The sequence below is a fragment of the Giraffa tippelskirchi genome, chromosome 10, assembly GCF_054371585.1.
Source record: "Giraffa tippelskirchi isolate mGirTip1 chromosome 10, T2T-mGirTip1v1.2.pri, whole genome shotgun sequence".
In the NCBI taxonomy this organism is placed as follows: Eukaryota; Metazoa; Chordata; class Mammalia; order Artiodactyla; family Giraffidae; genus Giraffa; species Giraffa tippelskirchi.
Genome location: NC_137284.1, coordinates 81,475,471 through 81,496,347, shown reverse-complemented (window position 1 = coordinate 81,496,347; position 20,877 = coordinate 81,475,471). Strand labels below are relative to the sequence as shown.

General features: G+C 34.1%; 1 protein-coding gene across 3 annotated transcripts in view; it reads left to right on the top strand.

Annotated features, from left to right (window-relative positions):
• The window catches only part of LOC145524398 (uncharacterized), a 1,208,145-nt gene that overhangs the window by 489,788 nt on the left and 697,480 nt on the right, over nt 1-20,877 (top strand). For all 3 annotated transcript variants that reach the window (XR_014067465.1, XR_014067466.1, XM_081536537.1), the window contains one exon: nt 19,765-19,942. The gene's annotated coding sequence lies outside the window, so the exon portion shown is untranslated. The remainder of the gene's footprint in view (nt 1-19,764; nt 19,943-20,877) is intronic.

Here is a 20,877-nt window from a genome sequence, read left to right as displayed (position 1 = left end):
CCATATGCTTCCACGATTTTTTCCATTGTAATTTTGAAATGACTCTAAAATTATATAGTTATTGTTAATCTCCTTTTCTAAGCCAAATATGCATTTTAAAATATATATGATAATCACACATAAATGAACCATAAACATCTCATTCAGCATGTCCTAAACCAATCTTAACGTTGTCACTTTTTGTGGTAAGCAGATTTCTAAGATAGGACTAACATCCCCACTTGCCTGGTCTATATATTCTTCATATTCTCTGAGGCTGGGTATATTATGGATTTTACTCATATAATCAAGTTATATTTTATGGCATATTTGGTTTTAAGAAAAGGCAGTTATTCATATGGGCCTAACCTAATAACATGAAACCTGTAAATCTGGGTCAAGATGTCTAGAGGCATGAGAGGAATTAGGAACAAGGGAGGTTCTTTGTAGCTGGGTCTGAATGTGGAAGAGGCCACTTGACAAGGAATGGAGGCCACCCTTAGGAGCTGAGATTGACTCCTACTAACAGCTAGTAAGATAATGGGAATAGCCCCGCAACCACAAGAAACTGATTTTTACCAATGATCTGAATGAGCTTGAAAGTAGAATTTCCCCCAAATCCTCCAGATGAGAATTCATCCTAGTGGGCACCTTAATTTTAGCTCAGTTATACCATGAGGATAAAAACCAGTCATGTCTTAACTTTGGACCCATGTAACAAATGAGGAAGAGGTGAAGAAGAAGGAGTAAGAGATGTGTGAGGAAATATCAAGTCCTTTAGCAGAATGTTTTCAAGTAAAGTTTTGAGTTGGCATGGTGAAGTGATATATTTTAAGCAGTGAAGTAAAGAGATTAAGGGCACAGATTCTGTATTCAGCCTTGAGTTGAATCCCACACATTCCTCTCATTGCTTTATTTGGAGGCAAGTTACTTTTCTCTCCGGGATTCATCCCTTTACTTGAAATGAAGATGTTAATACTACAAAGCTCATAAGATTATTTGAAAATCAAATGAACTAATAAATTAAGTACTTAGAAAGGTGTCTGGTTCATACGAAGCATTAAAAAAAGTGTTAGCTGTATTTTCTCAGTTTTTAAATTCACTGTAGCAAATGTATCTATGCATGCCAAAAATCACTTAGCCTAGCATCTTGCTTAGAGTATGTACTCAATTCCTCAATTTATGATTTATTCATAAATTGATAAATTTATTCAATTTATGTTGAATAAATGATGTTTGGATAGACACTTTTCCCACCAGACATAGCCACTCATCTATAATCATCCTGTAGTTATAAGTTCTGGGAGATGCTTTAATATTTGACACTACTTAAAGCATGGCAAATATGTAATATGGTTTCATAGTCTCAAGAAAGTAGTGAATTTTCTCAAATTGCACAGGTCATACTCACACACAACTCTGACACTGCTCTGATTCTAAGCCCCTCCTCTCACATCCCTCCCCCACCATAAATGACTCTTATTGGTTAATTCAATTCAGATTCACAACAGGCACATATTCTTGAGCAGTGGCCAGCATAACTCTTACTCTAAATGCACAAACAGACACTAACACATTTGGAGTATGACTTCTGCTATAGAGATTCGCTTATCTTTCTAGCAACACTTATTTTAGAACATTGAGTTTAACCTTATAATACCTTTAACTTAGCAGAAGAAAAATAGTCTCCTCAAATGTCACAGCATGATAAGGATTTCAAAGTAGAAACAGAACTTGTCTCCCATACGTGATTCAGCTTCCTATTCATCTCTCAGAGCTTAAAATTCATATAGAAAGTAAGATAATTATACTATTCTACACATCTGGAAATAACTTTTATTTTCTTTAGTGACATTTTCACTTTCCATTAAATTCTGGATTCTATTCAATGTGGATGATTATCTGAATTTTTCCTGTGCCATTAATTGAGGTTTCTACTTTTAGATACCTACTTGAAATGTAATAAATGTAAATACCTTGGAATTCTAACAGCACTAAAATTTTATGTAGAGGTAAATTATAGATTGAGTATACCTATTATTGCCAACAACATATTTATGGGTGATGTTTTCAATATTTGAAATTATGAAGCCTAAGTCACATGATTTCATACGTAAAAAGGACAGATATTTTAATAAGAAAACGGAAGACCACTGAAGCCATGTTTTGTAATCAGTAGTCTTTTTTTATTATTTTACATTGATTAAGCTTGGTCTAACCCCATATTAACCTGCATTCATTATATTTTAAAATAAAATTTCAGCTAAAATGAGCATCATAATTTACTTCCCTTTCATTCTAAAAATCTGTTTCATGTTACCATATTTACATAAATAACATAGCCAGAGAATTATGCATGTCAAATGGACACTCATTCATGTAATGCGTGTCTGACACACTTTGCTCACAAACTTGCTAACTGCTGTCGGAGTTCAATTCCAGGTCAAAAAATGAATTATCTGGATTTTCTCTGAATTACATGGAAACAGTTATTTGTCATCTAGGTTCTACTTCTTTGATAAAAAGATGCTATATTTTAAATATCAAGAAAAGAGAAAAAGAATTATAAATTACAAGCAAAAGTAGTTTTGTGATTTTAAGTTAAAAGTTGTAAGGAAAATAGGGCAAATGTGAATGACAGCTTGTAAAAAAACCCAAACTGTTTGTATAGTCTTTTTAAGTATCTCAAGTGATATTTTAGCTTATATCACAGTTGATCAGATCATCTGGATATTTGTGTCAAATATAAGTAATATATTACATTTCATGTTCATTTTTTACTGTACATAACCCACTTTATTATCATTCTGGAAACCTATTCACAGCGATAAAAATCGGCTAATTAGAGCCAAACTAATTGGTACGCTTCACAAGCACAAATTCTAGTATTTCATTTTTTAGATAATGAAGGCCAAAATAATTAACTAAGAATATGTTCAAGTAGAAGATATTGGAAAAAAAGAAAAAGAAGGTGAACCCCTAGAAACTAATATCTGACATTAATGTGAAAACATCCCCGTCTTTCTCTAAACAAGTTCAGTTGTTCTTTCTTGTGTGCATCTATGGTACAATTTAATAGATTTAAATATTTTAGAATTATTAGAGTGCTAACTTTTTATGAAAAGACAAATTGTAGCTTGGACACATCTCTCATTACCAACAACATATTAATGGGTCGTGTTTGCAGGATTTTAAGTTACAAAACCTAAGTCATACGATTTTACACATAAAAAAGGAAAATAGGACAGATTGCTTTTATTTGCTTACATTACTTTTTCTCTCATCAACCTAAGCTCGTTGAGAGGGATTGTATTTAAATCTTCCTTGATTACTGAAATATTAATCCAGGATCTAAATTATTATTTCTTCTCAGTAACTGTTACATTAATGACTTAAACTGTGATGAATAGTTTTATTATATAGTGATTATAGTAACATACTTATTGATACCTGTATCACATAAAACAACATGATATTTGCAAAATTATAAAAATAAAAATACCAAAGAAACAAGATGAATTGGAGCCATAGTATTGAATAATATAAATTAATAAAATTTAGAATATTGATATAATAAATAGCAAAACACTAAAAATCAGGAATAAAATGTTAGTAGAGGCTATACTGAGAAGAATGAAAAGAAAATCTCATTCTCTAATTTTAAATATAATTGAAAATAGAAGTCTTTCATATATGATCATTCTTTTTCCAAAAAAAAAAAAAAATACGAACAGGAAAGATTGTGTCACATAAACAATGATATACTGATGAGCTTCCCTACTAAGCTGACAACACATGAGAATTATTAACCCATTTTTCTTCTTATTATATGCCTCTGCCAAGATAATCTGCATGTAGAAACCTGATGATTTTAAGGGAGTTTCCCACTTGATCAGCATTGTAGTGAATGAGACACATGATAAATATACTTCCAGAACAAGGGAAGAAGTGTGATTTTAGAAATGTGAGTGGCTTGGGAATTTTGATGTTTATTGATTAAAGATCTAGTTTGGTTATTGACTCCTTTCTGAGTGTGGTTCTCCAATAAACTTCAGTTTATCCATTTGTGTGTAAAAAGTAGTAAAATATGTCTGCCTCTTTCTAGTTAATATTGACATTTTTTCCATGGATATTCCCAATGTTAATAATATTATTATTTATATGATTAAGTATATTGTAGCATTCACATAAGGATGAAGCCAAAGGAGCTACTCTACATCCACTCTCTGGAATTTTCTGTTCATGTTAAATTTAGTTGTATTTTGAAAGAGAAATAAAATGTATTAACTGACTTTAAGACCACTGTTTCATTTTTAAATGGAGTTAGATGCTACTGAGATGAAATAAAGGAAAAAATTTGTGAGAGTGATAAACACCAGTGGCAGCACATACGATTTTCCCATAATTGGTTTTTAATATTGACTTGAGGTCACTTGTTAGTGAAGTAGAAATGTTTAAGTAAACAATTGTGACATTTACTCACTAATTACATATAAATACAAATGCAGTAAATATTTTTAACACTTCATTAAAATTGGCTTTTTGGCTTCATATAAACAGAAACTAATAAAACACTCTTTGCGTCATTTTTGTAATTTGACCACAGATTTCATTGTCTGTATGAAATCACAACTTGATTCTAATAAAACAAATTGGAAGTTCCTATTATCTGAGAAAACCTAAGTACTTTTTATTAAAATAGTAAGAGTTATACCAAATTGAATTGTTACAATGTACTTAGATGTTAACTTAGGAATCATCTTTTACTAAGTTTAAAGATTGATTATACTGTGGACTATAATTTATGGTAGAATGATCACCTGTGGTACATTTGTGGAAAGTGACACAAGGTTTTGCATGGCTCAAGCCTGTCATAGAACTAAAATTATGTTTTTATTTCTTATATTTTACATCTTTTCCCCCAATTGCATTGGAAAGCTCTATAGCAAATCAATGCAAATCATTCAATTTCTTGTTATATGTTGATGTTAAAATACTTAAATCATGAAAGACATCAGTTCTGCTAATGTTACTGTCCAAATTAATGAGTATTAGTTAAATTATTTCTGCCATGATGACTCTATCATTTCAATTAATCTATTCAATAGCTGCATGAGTTATTTATTCTTAGTCAATACATTAATTCTTTTTACCAGTGTCACAATGCTGAACCTCAAGAACTGACAATCCCTAAATTAACTTTTGGTTGAATATATTGAAATAATGTTCAAAATATCTACCTTAAATAAAAATCTTATTTCTTGAATATGTTAGGTGCCAAAATTAAAATGTACAAAACGATGTATTATCAAAATTAAGTAGTTTTTCTATCTCTGGTCACTGATACACAATTTTTCTCCCCAAAGGCAATTATTATCCCCAGATTATTGTGTTGATTCCAAAAATGTTTATTTGATTTCTCTCTGTAGTGTGTATATGTGTATGTTTTATTTATTATGGATACTGTTTCTCATTTTGTAAATTAAAAAAAAAAAAACGACTTTCCATTATTTTCCATTGACCTAGCTGCCTATATGCTCACCTATACCATGGTGTTTAGTTATTATAGATTAATGTTTTAATATTGGGCTTCCCTGGTGACTTGATATGTGGTTAAAATAGTCTGATGAGAATAATGGCTACACGCAACTTTTAAAACTTTTTAGAATTCTCTTGATTTTTTGGTTATTTATTTGTTTATTTATTTTCTGCAAATTGTGTCTAGTACTTTACTTGTTGTTGGCCACATGATGTGGCATGGAACAAGAGACTGGTTCCAAATAGGAAAAGGAGTACGTCAAGGCTGTATATTGTCACCCTGCTTATTTAACCTAAATACAGAGTACATCATGTGAAACACTGGGCTGGAAGAAGCAAAAGCTGGAATTAAGATTGCAGGGAGAAATATCAATAACCTCAGATATGCAGATGACACCACCCTTATGAAAGAGAGGAGGAACTAAAAAGCCTCTTGATGAAAGTAAAAGAGGAGAGTGAAAAAGTTGGCTTAAAGCTCAACATTCAGAAAACTAAGATCATGGCATCTGGTCCCTTCATGGGAACTAGATGGGGAAACAATGGAAATAGTGTCAGACTTTATTTTGGGGGGCTCCAAAATCACTGCAGATGATGATTGCAGCCATGAAATTAAAAGACGCTTACTCCTTGGAAGGAAAGTTATGACCAACCTAGACAGCATGTTAAAAAGCAGAGACATTACTTTGCCAACAGAGGTCCGTCTAGTCAAGGCTATGGTTTTTCCAGTAGTCATGTTGATGTGAGAATTGGACTGTGAAGAAAGCTGAGCACTGAAGAATTGATGCTTTTAAACTGTGGTGTCGGAGAAGACTCTTGAGAGTCACTTGGACTGCAAAGAGATCCAACCCGTCCATCCTAAAGGAGATCAGTCCTGGGTGTTCACTGGAAGGACTGATGTTGAAGCTGAAACTCCAGTACTTTGGCCACCTCCTGCGAAGAGTTGACTTATTGGAAAAGACCCTGCTGCTGGGAAGGATTGGGGGCAGGAGGAAAAGGGGACGACAGAGGATGAGGTGCCTGGATGGCATCACCGACTTGATGGACATGAGTTTGGGTAATCTCCGGGAGTTGGTGATGGACAGGGAGGCCTGGCGAGCTGCGATTCATGGGGTCACAAAGAGTCAGACACGACTGAGCGACTGAACTGAACTGTGGCATTCAGGACCTTAGTTCCCTGACCAGAAATCAAACCCTAGTCCCTTGTAGTTGAAGCAGGGAGTCCTAACCACTGGATCACCAGGGAATTCTGTCTAGTACTTAAAAATAAAAAAAAGTACTTTTATAGAAACAATTTTAAATCGATAAATTCAGTGAGAATCACTATTATATTGTGGAAAATGTTGAAAGTGTTAGTCGCTTAGTCATGTCCAACTCTTTGCAACCCCATATACTGTATAGCATGCTAGGCTCCTCCGTCTGTGGGATTCTCCAGGCAAGAATACTGGAGTGGTTGCCATTCCCTTCTCCAGGGGATCTTCCAGACCCAGGGATGGAACCTGGGTCTTCTGCATTGCAGGCAGATTCTTTACCATCTGCGCTACCAGGGAAACCCTTTTAAATCTTGTAGAGTACTTCTAAATAAGCACGTGCAATGTTTTTTCATCTTGCAAAATGTTCCGTCGTATATGTTTCTCAATTTTCTTTATATAGAACTTGACCACTTATTGGGCTTCCCTGAGGGCTCAGACAGATAAAGAATCTGCCTGCAATGCAGGAGACCGAAGTTCAGTCCCTGGGTAAGGAAGATCCCCTGGAAAATGGAATGTCGCTCTACTCCAGTATTCTTGCCTGGAGAATTCTATGGATAGAGGAGCCTGGGGGCTACAGTTCATGGGGTTGCAAAGAGTCAGACACAACTGAGCAACTAACACTTTCACTTTCACTTTCTTGACCACTTATTAAATATATTACCAAGCATATTTAAGTTGTTCTTGTTACTATCATGTAATAGCTTTTCTTCCATTTTCTATGCTGACTGATCGTTGCTTGAATTCTATAAACTTATAATCTTGGATTTTTTTCAGGTCAAGAATTGTCACCTTCATATAACAACATTGCCCATTTCTCCATCAAATTCTACAGCTTTATTTTTTGTTCTGGTTTTGTTCTTATTGCCTAGTACTGTTAAATATTGTGGATTTTCTTTCATTATTTTAGTAGATTTTCCACAATGTTGTCTTTTGGGATAAAATATATATATTTTATCATGTGAAGGAACTATCCATTCATTCCTACTTCTTGAGAGTTTTAACCAAAACTTTTTCTTAAATGTTATTTTACATTATAAAATATCTTTTCAGATTTGTTTAGATATTTTAATTTTTGATCTGTAAATGTGGTATATTATATAATTGATTTCCTGATAATCAATGATCTTTGTATTTTTAGAGTAAACATGATATGTTATGGAATTTTATTATCCTTTTAATCAGTTGATGAATTATGCTTGTTAAAGATATATTTTGAATTTCTTCATTGATATTTATCAGTGAGATTGATCTGGAGATTATATTTTTTAATTTATAATTTACATTCTTTGTTAGATTTTGATATGCAACTTTCTTCATCAAATACCTAAATGATTTGCTTCTTCTCCTCTCTTAAGAAAGGATAGTGCTAAATGGTATATGAAGAATTTGTTTCTTAAAGTTTCTTTGAGGTACCTCTGTGGAAAAATGTAGGTCCAATGCTTTTTCAAGGAGAAAATCTCTGGGGATTTTATTTATTTATTATGTCATTTTTTATTCAGTTTAGACTTTCTATATCTTCTGGGACAGTTATGATAATATGTATGTTCATGAAAATTATCTTTTACCTAGGATCACAAATTTACATCATGAAGTTCCCAAAGAACTCTGTTAAATTTTTTTTTAAATTTCTTATATAACTATGGCAACTTATTTCTTACTTAACATAATTATATATTATCTTCCTTTCTATCTTGATTTATATAGTTAATATTTATATATTTTACTGTTTTACCCCGTTAAAAAGTTCTTTACAAAGACATTAGTTTACTGACAAGTAATTAAATTATTCATACATCTGTTATTGTTAGCTTAAAATAATTTTTTACATGTGCAAAAATTGGGAAACGACATTATCTACAAATTTCTCTTCTCCTTTCCCTGACATCACTTTTTATTCATGAATTTTCCAAGTTTTAAGGTTTATCATGTATATATGGTATATTGTGAACTTAAGCTCCATATTCAACTTATTCATAGTCACACATTCCTTTTGCCAGAGTTTCATCATCATCCCAAGGTTGCCTGAAGTTCATTCTCAAGTACTGAAAAAAAAGCTTATTAGCAATATATGAGCAGTATATCCCCTGAGTTATTGAAAATTTAAAATGTCTGACTGTTAGCTTTATATTGGATATAATTGAGTTGCATGTTATGTCCTTGGTCACATTTGGGGAACTGCACTGTTCTACTGTCATTCACCACTGAAGGGCTCAAGGTCATTTCCAAAGTAATGAGAATTATGTTTATGACATGGTTTGTGAACAAATGAGTTATTTCACTGTTACTTCTCTCAGGCAACCGAATATGTTGCTTCTACTTCAGTCACTGTCTTCCACCCTGCCTCACTGGCAAAATGTTTTATGAAAATATTACTCATATGTAGGATTAGAAATCAAACCAAATCAAAGAAAGCTCCCACTGTGATTCCAAGGACCTACTTTCCCACTTTTGTAAGCACAGATGTGTTGATTTGCACCTTTGCTTTTGCCTCTTATTTTAGAAAAGTGTTAGTTGCTATTCAGTGTACCCTGGAGTGATTATCCTGTGTCTTTCTAAATCCCTGTTTGACCATCACTGCATTTGGGATCCATTCCTATTCAGTTGAGACACAAGGTTTGAAGTTTCTGTAAGGTTTATCAAGGATGAAATTTACATTTTTGTTTCTCATTCCCTTCAGAATTATTGAGTAAATCCCAAGTAGAGAGAAGAAAAATATGGACTTAACTGCATCCTGTAAATATCAAAAATTGTAAAATATATTTTTATTATTCCAAAAGTAATGACACATGTGATGCTAATAAGTTTTATTATTTTAAAGAGTCTGACCTAGCAGAATACTTTATTATTTAAGAGATAAATATTCCATTTTGTTTGACCTTAAAAGAAAGAAAGAGCAGAAGCCAGAGAAAAAATGATTTCAAACACATTTGTTATGTTTATATATGTCCCTTTATCAAATTTAAAAACAAAAGTAATTTTAAAAGTTTGTGCATTGATTAATTTGTAAAGAATTAACTGCAGTAGATAGACTGCTCTCTTTTTTAAAAAAGTTGTGTTAAAATTATAGGATGTGGTGCTCTATTGTATACATCTTATCCTGTAAGGAATTCAAATATAAAAGCAACATTCTTCCTTTATCCTTTTCATATTCTTCCAATAACTGAATATTTATTAGTTTTATGAAAATGAAAATTTATATCCCAAATAAAATTTCAGTTAATCAGTGCCCAATAAATCCAACTGCTATGATAGTCCAGCAAATTTCTTTTCCAAAATATGTTAACTATTTTGAAATAATGTATTGCAGGATATATGGATGTAATTTTTTAAAATGTAAACTATTCATTGTATGCAGCTGATGGAAGACTTACATTTTATCTCTATGAGATCTTGTCATAAAACAGGTGTTTGACAATAATGTTTTATGGCTGCTTGAAACAATTACATAGGTATTTCATGTATGTGATCAACATCACTTATCCACTACTGTGAAGCACAGTAAATCTTGCAGGCAATCCTGGAGGGCTGTACATTTATGGTACACATTGAAAGAAGTCACAAGATTTTTGCATGTAGCAACTTGTTTATTGAACACCATTAACCTACCACAAAACTTTAATACTGTGAGAAGGACCACATAAAAGTTGCAACCACATTTTCAAGTTATTTATGCTCTACAACCATAGCACAGCAGATATCACATGCTGCTTCTGCTGCTGGTAAGTTGCTTCAGTCGTGTCCGACTCTGTGTGACCCCATAGACGGCAGCCCACCAGGCTCCCCCGTCCCTGGGATTTTCCAGGCAAGAGTACTGGAGTGGGGTGCCATTGCCTTCTCCAAGATATCACATGAAAAGAAGATAAAAGGTAAGAACATTTTAAAAGATTTTAAACCATCCTTCTCTGCTATTAATCCTAGTGATGAATTATCATAGAATATTTTTTAAGCATCCTGCCTCTGGGGTTATTTCATCAGTCAATAACATCATCTTATACTAAAATATGAGTTGAAATATGAGATTATAGTATTTTATTAGAGTTTTACTATTATGTTGGACATGAGCTAATGAAGAAAAAAGAAGAAAATCATGGCCTATGAAATTCAGTTTGCAAATGTAGTTTAATGGATTTTCGTGCTAAATAATAAAGAGTTGTAATATGTGAAATTAAAAGCCATTATTTAGTAAAATATTGAGCCATCAATGTACTTCATCCTTCGTTTACATTCATTTATTGAGCATCTACAATATATGCGGCACCACACTTCCTGTGAGATTTAAAAGGCAAAAGCATGATATCTGATATTTTTGAAAGTTAAAAAAGAAAATATTTTGTTTATAATTTCTATTTAAAAATTATTCAGATATAGTATACATGCAGTAGAGTGTATTAATCTTATATGTTCATCTTAATGCACTTTTACTTCTGCTTACCTAAGGGTAATCATTCTTCACATCAGGATGTAGACTATTTCTACCATCACAGCAATCTATCTCTTAAACTGTCAATGCCATTGACATTCAACTATGATTCTGTCCTCTGTCACCAAAGAATAATTTTCCCTGTTGAAAACTTGCTTCCATTCTTGACAACACTTAATGAACATAATGAAGAAGGTATAGGAAAGTTATTTGATTGCCATTGTTACACAAGTCCCCTGTTGCTAAACCTTTGCCTTATCCCACTCAGTAATTCAAGCCTGTGCCCAACCACTAATGCTGAAGAAGCTGAAGTTGAATGGTTCTATCAAGACCTTCTAGAACTAACACCCAAAAAAAGATGTCCTTTTCTTCATAGGTGGCCCCACCTATGATGAAAAGGACATAGGGACTTGAATGCAAAAGTAGGAAGTCAAGAGATACTTGGAGTAACAGACAAGTTTGGCCTTGGAGTACAAACTGAAGCAGGGCAAAGGCTAATGGTGTTTTATCAAGAAAACACACTGATCATAGCAAACACACTCTTCCAATAGAACAAGAGATGACTCTACATATGGACATCTCCAGATGGCCAATACCAAAATCAGATCTATACAGTCAGCAAAAAAAAAGACCAGGAGCTCACCGTGGCTCAGATCACTAACTCCTTATTGCAAAATTCAGACTTAAAGAAAGTACTGAAAACCACTAGACCATTCAGGTATGACCTAAATCAAATTCTTTACAATTATACAGTGGAAGTGACAAATAGATTCAAGGGATTAGATCAATAGACAGAGTGTCTGAAGAACTATGGATGAAGGTTCGAACATTGTATAGGCCATGATCAAAATCATCCCTAAGAAAAAGAAAACAAAAAGGAAAAATGGTTGTCTGAGGAGCCCTTACATATAATAGGAAAAAAGAGAACTGAAAGGCAAAGGAGGAAAGGAAAGATATACCCAGAGCTGTATGGAGAGTTCTAGAGAATAGTAAAGAATAGTAAAGAGATATAAGAAAGCCTTCTTAAGTGAGCAATGCAAAGAAATAGAGGAAAACAATATAATGCGAAGGAGTAGAGATCTCTTCAAGAACATTATTGATACCAAGGGAACATTTCAAGCAAAGATGGACACAATAAAGGACAGGAATGGCATGGACCTAACAGAAGCAGAAGAGATCAAGAAGAGGTGACAAAGATACACAGAAGAACTATACAAAAAAGATCTTCTTGACCCAGACAACCATGATGGTGTGATCACTCACCTAGAGCCACACATCTTGGAATGCAAAGTCAAGTGGACCTTAGGAAGCATTACTATGAAAAAAGCGAGTGGAGGTGATGGAATACCAGTTGAGCTATTTCAAATCTTAAAAGATGTTGCTGTGAAAGTGCTGCACTCAATATGTCAGCAAATTTGGAAAACTCAGCAGTGGCCACAGGACTGGACAAGGTCAGTTTTCATTTCAATCCCAAAGAAAGGTAATGCCAAAGAATGTTTAAACTACCACACAATTGCATCATCTCAATTGCACTTACAATTGCACTTACATGCTCTGAGTGTAATGCTCAAAATTCTCCAAGCTAGGCTTCAACAGTACGTGAACCAGAGAACTTCCAGATGTTCAAGCTGGTTTTAGAAAAGGCGGAGAAACCAGAGATCAAATTGCCAACATCCGCTGAATCATAGAAAAAGCAAGAGAATTCCAGAAAAACATCTACTTCTGCTTCATTGATGACGCTAAAGCCTTTGACTGTGTGGATCACAACAAACTGGAAAATTCTTCAAGAGATGGGAATACCAGACCACCTGACCTGCCTCCTGAGAAATCTGTATGCAGGTCAAGAAGCAACAATTAGAACTGGACATGGAACAATGGACTGTTTCCAAATTGGGAAAGGAGTACTTCAAAACTGTATATTGTCACCCTCTTAAATAACTTATATGCAGAGTACATCAAGCAAAATGCCAGACTGGATGAAGCACAAGCTGGAATCAAGATTGCAGGAAGAAATATAAATAACCAGAGATATATAGATGACACCACCCTTGTGGCAGAAAGCAAAGAGGAACTAAAGAGCCTCTTGATGAAAGTGAAAGAGGAGAGTTAAAAAGCTGGCTTAAAACTCACATTCAAAATATGAAGATCACGGCATCCAGTCCCATCACTTCATGGCAAATAGATGGGGAAAAAATGGAAACCATGAAAGATTTTATTTTGTGGGCTTCAAAATCACTGCAGATGGTGATTATGGCCATGAAATTAAAAGATGCTTGCTTCTTGGAAGAAAAGCTATGATCAACCTAGATATCATATTAAAAAGCAGAGATATTACTTTGCCAACCGACGTCTGTATAGTCCAAGCAATGGTTTCTCCAGTAATCATGCGTGGATGTGGGAAATGGATCATAAAGAAGGCTGAGCACCAAAGAATTGATGCTTTTTAACTGTGATGCTTGAGATGACTCTTGAGAGTCCCTTGGACAGCAAGGAGATCAAACCACTCTATCCTAAGGGAAATTCGTCCTGAATGCGAAGAACTGACTCATTGGAAAAGACCCTGATGCTGGGAAAGATTGAAGGCAGGTAGAGAAGGCGACGACAGCGGATGAGATGGTTGAATGGCATCACCAACTGGATGGACATAAGTTTGCACAGGTCCTGGGAACTGGTGATAGACAGGGAAGCCTGGCGTGCTACAGTACATGGTGTCTCAAAGAGTTGGACACCGCTGAGCGACTGAACTGAACTGATTGTTACCTTGTCTCTTAAGTCTGTGCTGAATTCTGGGGGAACTTTCAAATCTCCTCCTCGCCTGGTCTCTGACCAATCCTTCAGCTGAAGAAATTTGTTCTGCTATCATATCCTCTCCTGTTTCTCTTCCATTTCTCTTGTTCACATATTAAGTTTATATACCAGATAGAATATTTGTTTACTGTCATCACATTCATGTCCTGAGAGGAAGTTTTAGGAAATATCTGAGATGTCTGCGATGTTTATTGGAAAATTTACACTATGTTCTAATCAAGATTATTGAGATATAATTTACATACAGTGAAATTCAACCTTTTTAGGGCAAAATTCTATATCTTTTGACATACATGTATAGCTGTGTAACCTCTACCACAATTAAGATGTAGAAAATTTCCACAAAGACAAAATCATCTCTTTACCACTTTATATTTAAACACACCCTAATCCTCTAATCTTGGCAAGCACTCAGCAATTCCCTTTTATTATAATTTCACTTTTTCCAGAATGTCATACAAATAAACATACATGATAATCTGGTTTGCATAGTCCTTGGTGGCAAGTTTCCACTAATCCTTATCTCTGTTCCTCTGTGAATCTTTTGCTCTCTGACTTCCATATCTTGGCAATTGTAAATTGGCAGAAGTCTCAATTAGATACCACACAAAATAAAGTACGCTGCTGCTGCTAAGTATACAGATGACTGATAAGATCATGAAAGATATTCTATGTAAGTCAAGAGCTTAAAATTAAAAGCACAATGAGATTCCATTTCACACTCACTAAAATGATAAAAACCTAGTTATTACAATACTAAGTATTGATTGAGATATGAGCTATTTGAACTCTCATATATGATGAGGGTGTGACTTTGAAAAATATTTTGATGTTTCCTGTAATGTTTAACCCCTTTTGATATTTTTCCTAGAGAAATGAAAACATATGTCCATCAATTACTTAAACAAGTGTTCATTGCCGATTTATTTTACTCACTGAATGAAACAATCCAAATATACAGAAACATGTGAGTGGGAAACAAACTGATACGTGGATATGCTAGAATATTTTGCTATGCTCATTCACTTCATTTGTGTCTGACTCTTTGCAACCACATCGATGATAGCCCATCAGACTCCTCTGTCCATGTAATTTCCAGGTAAGAACACTGGAGTGGGTTGCCATGCCCTCCTCCAGGGGATCTTCCTGACCCAGGGATCAAACATACATTTCTCGAGTGTCCTGCATTGCAGATGGATTCTTTACCACTGAGCCACCAGCCAATGTATGGGCTTCCCACAAGCCCAAGCTCATACATTAACAAGAACAACTTCCAATACAGCCACAACACACATAATTCTCAAAATGCTAATCTTAGTAATAGAAGCCAGATGTATAATAATCCTTTTTATATGAGATCCTAGGAGAGGTTGAAAAACAAGTTATTTTGATAGAAATCAGCTTAATTGTTGCCCTGGGTCAGGTTTTGGAAGAGAATTGAATGAATAGGGACATGCACGTTATTTTCTGGAGTGACAGAACTTTTCGATGTCTTAATTGTGTTGATAATTTAAAGGTATATACAGCTGTCACAGCAGCATACTGCACATGTGAAACGTGGTCATTATTATAATATGTAAATGATAATTCACAAAAGTTGACTCCAAATGTTACAATCAGAGCTATGCTTCAGAAAGATAATTTGCTATGATGTTCATGTGGAATGAGAAGTAGGAGGGTTAGAAAGATTGAAGGTAGTTAGACCAGATGGCTTAGTAGGTAAGGAATCTGGCTGCAATGCAGGAGACACAGAGGATACAAGTTGGACCCCTTGGCTGGGAAGATCCCCTGGAGTAGGAAATGGCAACCCACTCCTGTATTCTTACCTGGAAAATTTCATGGACAGAAGAGCCTGGCAGGCTACAGTCCATGGGGTTTCAGAGAGTCAGACACAACTGAGCATGTGGCACAAAGACAGATCAGATAAGACAGTGTTGTCATATCCTAGATAAGAGGTAAGGCAGACCTGTGTGGAAAAGATAAATGAAATTTAACAAAAGAAGTGCAAAAAGATAATTGAAGACTTTAGTTTTCTGCTTTGCTAAATTTCTGATGTTGCAGAGCCAAATTCCTGAAAAACGTAGCCACTATATTTTTTTGTTTGAAGCTATTCTAATAATGGTATACTTCACAAAAGTGTGACAGACAAATAAGGGTACATTGAAACTAACTTCAACTTCAAATTGCACACTTAATATCCTATAGTGAATTTCTTGTTTTAAATGGGTAGGACTATGCTAAAAACCAATGAAAACAATATTTGTGAAGTATTCACTCAATATACACAGATACTTTATCAAAAACTATCACCCTTGGTTGAAAGTGCTATGGATCTTTGACTCAATTATTTTTACAAGTTTTGGGATGCAAATTTGAAAAATATAGGAAATGTGGGGAAATTTTATGTAAGCTCTTTGTTAAAGTTCTCAGCAGTCATCTTTGTAGCAGTAATGAAATAGCAAGTTCCTGGCCTACTGAAAGCATTTAAATATGTTAAATAATGCATTTTAATTATGCTAAGAAAAACCGACCTAGTCACCTTTTAAAGATAGAATTAAAATAGTATTTTTTCACAATACAAAATTTTTATAAGGAAAAATCCCTCTTACTTTGTCTAAGTTGTGTGGTCTTTCAGTAAAAACAAAACTCTTACAAAAAAGAAGCAGCTGGAATTTCTCTAAAAGGTGAAATAGAAGTATTTTGACAAGATGGCAATGGATTAAGTTTAACTATGCAGGGAAGGCCAGAAGTAGCTAACACAAAGAGATTAATATTTTGATAAAAAGAGAAAATGTCTTAGAGAAAGGAAAGGTTAAAGGTTAAATATCCTAGTATTTGACTGTTGGCCAAACAATACTCTTTGGTTTACATCTTAGTTCAAGATCTGAGATGTAAACCTTTGCTTTTGCACAAAAACATAATAACAAATTGGTTGTGCTAATATATATTTAAAGTGAGGAATCTGGAGGGGGATAGATTTGAATTTTTCAAAGGCAGAGAAACACTGGGATTTGGAATAGCTTTGGCTCTGATTTTAGCAAAGGTGACATCTTTATGGAAATGTATATGAAAGTGTCTCTCTCAGAAAGCATTACTTTTTGAGTTTAATACTTCCCAAGTCATTAACATTTGAATTATTAATCAGTATATCTTAAGAGATCATATTTACAAAATAAAATAATGGTAAGAATAAGAAGTTTGTAAGCAGTTTTTAAATTTTAGGAGAATAAATGCGTTATCAAAAACTTGAGTATAGTCCTAATTTGATTTAATCTTTCTTATATCTGATGTGAAAAGGCACATTTGCAAACCTATGTCATTCAAATAATTTTGATTGGAATATATCTGTAGGTGTACTTTTTGTGATTTTTTCCCCCAGAAAGCTGCATGGGTTACATACAATTCTTGTATTTGCATTATGCCAAGTCAGAGGGCCATCTCAGTATCTCTAGACTAGTTTTGATGCCCTACACACAGTGCTTCCTTAGTGACAGTATTTTAAATATCTTAATACCTTTGAATAAACTCATCAATAATTAAGTAATAAAACAATGGTTTTGAAATATGAAATTATGAATTAAATTGTGTTTGAATGTGTGGTGGATCCTTCATTAACATTTTTTTGAGGGGGCGGTAACTGGTCTGACATCAGTAGTTCTCAGTAAGTCTTTCAAAGAAAGAGAACACTGTTGTTATACTAGCCACATCATAGAGGCTTATGGGCTTTCAATCAAACCCAGAAAATTGTTTTATGTAGGAGAAAGGGTAAAATGAGATGTTTTTCATGATAATGTTCTAGGCATAGGCATCATATCATGACCAAATGAGAAGGCAGAAAATAAAAGAGCCATGGTGAATTTTATATTTTCTCTCATTTCCATTGCTTTAAAAACATTCATGGACTTCAATTAAGCTTCAAAAGAGACATTTGCCGTTCATTGTTTAGTCGCTAAGTTGTGACCTAATCTTGGGACCCCATAGACTGTAACCTACCAGGGTCCTGTGTACATGGGATCTCTCTGGCAAGAATACTAAAGTGGGTTGCCATTTCATTCTCCAGAAAGAGACATTGCAGATATAAAATAATACTCTGGTATTGAACTACTTTTTCCTCGATTTCTGCAAAGTAATTGAGAATCTTGAAATTTCCTCCAATTTTTAAGAGAAATTTAATCTTTGACTAACTTGGGAATGCATTTAATAAATGTGTTTTATCTTCTGATGACATGAAAAGTCTTTTTCTTGAAATATCTTCAGTGTTAATCTGTCCATATTTTCACATTTGAAGAGACTCAGACATAGAAATAGTAAGGTTACCTGACCTGGCACAGTGGTTATAAACCTGGCTGTGGAACCAGACTGTTGGGTTGGCATTCTGGTTCTGCACTAAGGAACCATGTGGCACAAAGCAACATAGTGGAACTCCAGTTCTTGTTTTTCTTTTTTATAAAATGGGGTTATTAGGGAAGCCTAATCATAGCAGCTTTATATTAAATAAGTGAATGTGAGTCACTTATAGCAATGCCTGACACAAAGTGAGCACTCATTAAGAACCAAATATCTATTTTGGAAATTCCAAGTCCCACTCAAGACAGTATTCACATTCATTTTCTTAATCCACTGTAGCATACACTGTTTCTTTCAATGTTTAATGAAAACAGTGATGATATTTTCAAAATAGGTACTTTGTGAGGAACAGAATTATCTTTTATTACATGTTGCAGTAAACATTATATGGTGAAATGTATTTGAGAAAAATGGGGCAGACAATATGGTGAAAATACATAGATTAAAATTAATTTATATGATTGATATAAATTTTATAAATTTTAAATAATAAATTGTTAGTATCTTTAGTTTTTCATCTTTAACTAGCTTTTATTACTTCACCATTAGTATAAGAAAGAATATTGAATCAGATACTGGTTTCCTTAGGGTAACAATTCTGATGAAAATAAAATGCTTAATTAGTTAATGAGATTAGGAAATAGTTGTTATTTCTTTCAAACTAATATTTTTTTCTAGTAATGCATAACTCAAATTAGGCACTCCTTTTTACTTACTATTAATTGCATTTTGGAAGGTTTTGTCACAACCTATTTAATATTTAAGAAATACTGTGCTTCTCTCATTATCTAAGAATGAGAAGAAAAGTGGACTTGCATATGACTAGGTCCAGTGCTCTTGTTATGTGGCTAAAAATCTAGTTACCTCAGATTACATTAATCTGTTTTATCTTGGGGAGGAGGTTAATGTGAACGTTAATGATATTTTAATAAGTGTCTAGGATGAATTCAATTTTGTTAATCCATAAATCTATCATATATAAAAGGTGAAGTATGTGGTCAAAAATAACATAAAGTGGAGTTATATCAAACCAAGTCACAATCATTTTTTAACCTAAAACCATGGCTATATAGGATTTTGATAAATAATGGGGCCTTAGAGTTCATGTAATTTAATTATTTTGATAAATGTGTTGAAGCTTAATATAATGTGATTGGTTCAGGAGCATGTAGTCAGTTAGTAGACAAATGGTCTAGAAACAAGAATCTTGGTACCCAATCTAAACACCTTTGCACTACAGAATGCTCAAGTCAAGCATTTCAGCTTAACTCATGCAACCAAATAACCAGATATACACAGACAAAACTAAACAAAATAAGCAGGATAAATGTCAATATGTAATTGAGGATTACATATAAACCTTATTTCTAACTGGCAAGAATTTATTTGTCCACTTCTATTGCTTCCTTTTTTCTGTGACAGGTCTCTGAAGATCACGATACTTTGGAAGAGCACAGTTACATTAAAAATCCCTCCAGACTCTGTTACCTTCACCAAGATTCTGGAATACTGTGGGGCACTAGAAAACCTTGGAGCAAAGCAGAATATAAAATCCTGTTTTGGACCTCAAAGATGGCAGATAAAGACAAAAATTGAAAAGGTAAGCTTTGTAACATATTTGTTAACCTTGAACACTAATGTATTTGGGGTAAGGCTTAAGAACAAAGTATTAAGGAGACATTTTTCAAAAATATAAAAAATTAAGGTATTGAGAAGAAATAAAAAGAGAAAAATTAAAGTATTAAGAGGAAAATATTAAGAAGAAATTTGATGTAAGTCTTAAGAAGAAAGCCCAAGGAGAGGAATGCTGAAAGGATGAGAACCTGCCCAGGGAGGATAAATAGCACTTTGCTTACTTGCAGTGGTAAAGTCACTGAAATAGACCTGGCCTGAGTAGCACTCTCTATTCACAAGCCCAGACACCAGTGCAGTCAAGTCTGACTTTCATGTGTTGCCTGGTGTGGCTAATCCAAAGTAAAATGCCCCACAAAGTGTTCACTACAGTGGCTTATGATGTTTGTTAATCTTATCTTTACCCTGTGCCCTATGTTCCACCCACCCTTCACTGCTCCCACCCAGGGAAATCACCCCTCCCTACACACACACACAGGCTCCAGGCTATTCGACAGGCCAAACTTGGGGTGACCATGTGTATCTCCCCCAGGGGCTTTTGAGATTGTCATTCTGCAAGATCAGTAAGTCCTTCTGATTGACACGCTCCTCAGTGTGTAGAAGGTGAGAGTGCAGACATCATTGAAAAAGATCACTTTCTAGGGATCCAGTGATTTTTGCCTAGATTCCAGGAAAAGACATGGATGGAAGATGTGTTGTTTGACATTTATGTCAATAATTTTTAAAGATAAATTTAACCAGAAAATGAGTTATTGTTTAGATGCTTATTTATATTATAGCTCTCACATTTACTGTCATTGCTAACAAAATACAGTGATATTAACAACCACTCAAAGAGTCCTTAGAAACCAACATTAATGGGGAACACTACAGAAAATGCAGAACCATGAGTGGTGATACAAT